Below are 2,659 nucleotides of genomic sequence, written 5' to 3'. Positions count from 1 at the left end.
TGGGGGAATATGGATGGGTCTTTGGGCATAAAAAGGACTGAAGCAAAATTCATTTTGTTTCAGGAGTAGATACAGTATCATTTACCCAGGTGTTTCAGCATTGGAGATGGGATGGAGCTGTGAAGTAAGAATGTGGGAGCTGGGGCAGGGTGAATTGTATGGTGATAGCTCATTGAGTGGAAGTAGCAATAATGAGATAGGAGTGTACATGGAATGGAATTGCTAGGTTCCTCCCCTTCCCTTTACTTGTACCCCTCACTATACTCTTAGCCTACAGAAACCATTCTGGACTGTCAATGGGTTAAAGAATGAGATACATATGTGATGTTCAAAATAGCAGAAAACTTTTCAGTGGTGAGGAGGAAGGAGAAGGAGCAAAGGAGGAAAATGCTATGTGGAAAAAAGGGGCGTTTCCAGGGAGAGCCACTTTCTTACTACGGTGTTTCTGGAGACTTCCAGGTCAGTATATGCGTTAATGGTTTCCATATTTTAGTAGGTTTATCACTTAGGAGGTTGTTAAAATGCAAATTCCCAGACTCTACCCTTAAACTTTTTCATTCAACAGGTCTGTAGGGCTTAAGACTCTGAATTTTAAAAAATACCCCAGGTGATTTGAATGTAGGTGCTTTGTGTTCCATACTTTGAAATACATTGGTTGTCCCTGTTTTTGGGATTCCTAAGTTACTTTGTAGTCTAAAATAGTCATATGACCTTCTGCTTTTCTTTAACGCATAAAGTTACCGTTTATTTGTCAAACAATGGCATTTAATTTAACATACATACTGAGAACAAAAGACCTATTTTTGTACATCTAAAGCAGATATCGTTTGCCTTATTGTTTGAAACTTCTGTGGTAATGTGCTTTTTCTCCAAATAATTGACATTGTGACATTCTTCTATCTTCATTTTTTAATAGTTTAATATGATTTTTCTCCCTGTTTCAGCTTCCTGTTTAATCTGCTAGTGCCTGTTAAATCAGCTTCCCTTCACGGCAAAGACCGAGGCTGCTTTTGTTAGATTAAACATTTTTTTTTTTTTAATCTGACCCAGCTTTCAGCTTCGTCTACTTAGTTATATCATTGGTAGGGTAACAGAAATTGCCAGAATGTCACCCAGTGGGAAAATCAATTCACAAAAGGAGGCCTAGTGCTATGTGTTTGACTATAGAGCATCTCTTTTCTTTTTCCAAGCATATCTGTCTCAGCACACCTGGGTATTCCTCCCCAGGGCTAAGAATAAGTTTGAATTGCCCTGCTCTTAATTAGCAACATCCCTTTCCCCTTATATTACAGGTGAACACGATTCATTCTCTTGTCTGTATTCCTAAGAGAGAGGACAAATCATTGTAAAATGAAGAGGAGGCCAGTGGTGAGGTGCTTGAAAGATAATTTCCCTCTATTGTTACAGGACGTTTTTAAAATAAATGTTTTTTTAATGATATAATCCAAGTAGCAGTTAGGAATGCTCTTGTTTCATGAATTCAGATGTTTCAAAGGTTCATCTTCCTTCTTCCCCCCCTCTCCCCACACATTAAATATGTCCTAGCCTTTGGTTTAACTCAAGTGTTCTTAGTCTGTGTCTGTGTACAGAAAGCACAGCATATATAGCTTCCTTGGGTCCGTAAAATTTTTAAAGTTGTATGAAAATGAGTGTTTGTGTATGTCTGTATTTTTTCCTGAGGATCTTTCTTAAATTGCATGAGTTTTTCTATGGAATGTAGGATACCAAGAAGATTAAGAACTACTGAAGTAATGACCTAGTATGCTGAACTATAAAAAAATTAATCCCATGTTGAAATAGTCCTGGGGGTGGGGGGCACTCAGAGTTAATTTCCATAGCGAGCTAAACTTAAAAGAGAAGTTTCTTCCTCCTCTGGAGACCTCTATTTTAGAAGGAACTGCAAGATGATGTGTTCCTCAGAGCCTAAGGGGCCATCTGTCTCTGAGTTAGGTTCTGTGATCTGTGATCACCCACAAGAACCAATTGCAGGGTATTTAGTTGTAATTTGCTCTCACACTCAATTTTAAAGTATACCTTTTTAAATGAATTCTATTGATCAGTTTTAAGGGAGAAAGAGAAAGTAGATAAAAAGATATGACACATAAAAATGTGCCCAACCCCTCTTCTGCCCTATAAAATTTTCTGATACAAGGATTCATTATTTTAAAAATAATGCTATAGCCAAAGGGCAGGTCGACTACTCTTGTATAAAGGAATCAGATTTCAGTTGGATGTTGAAGAGAAATGGGGGATCTGAATGATGTCTTAAAATTCTTTCATTATTATTTATTAGCTGAGTCTACTTTTACCTTAAGAAAGTCATCTTGTCTGCCCTGTCAAATTTAGATTAAAATAAAGTGAAGTGCTTCAGTTCCCTCATCTTTAAAGTGGGAATAATAATATTACCTTTTGCACATAATTTGTGTAAGGATTTGATAAAATAATCCAAGCTAAATGTTTAGAACAGAGCCTGGTGCATATATGTTAAAATTATATTTCCTATTGTTATTATTACAATTGCTGCTGAATAAAAAGTTGAGATATGCAAAAATGGACTGTATAGATGAACAGATTCTTTTCATCTTTTGTTTAATCTTCATTAGGTCTGGTTTTTTTAATGCCTTCCTGGGCTTTAGATAGCGTTAACCTTGAGCTAAAT

Source organism: Trichechus manatus, unplaced genomic scaffold (assembly GCF_000243295.1).
Source record: "Trichechus manatus latirostris isolate Lorelei unplaced genomic scaffold, TriManLat1.0 scaffold00067, whole genome shotgun sequence".
Classification (NCBI taxonomy): domain Eukaryota; kingdom Metazoa; phylum Chordata; class Mammalia; order Sirenia; family Trichechidae; genus Trichechus; species Trichechus manatus.
The sequence above is the reverse complement of the archived record's forward strand: the minus strand, read 5'-3'. Positions refer to the sequence as shown.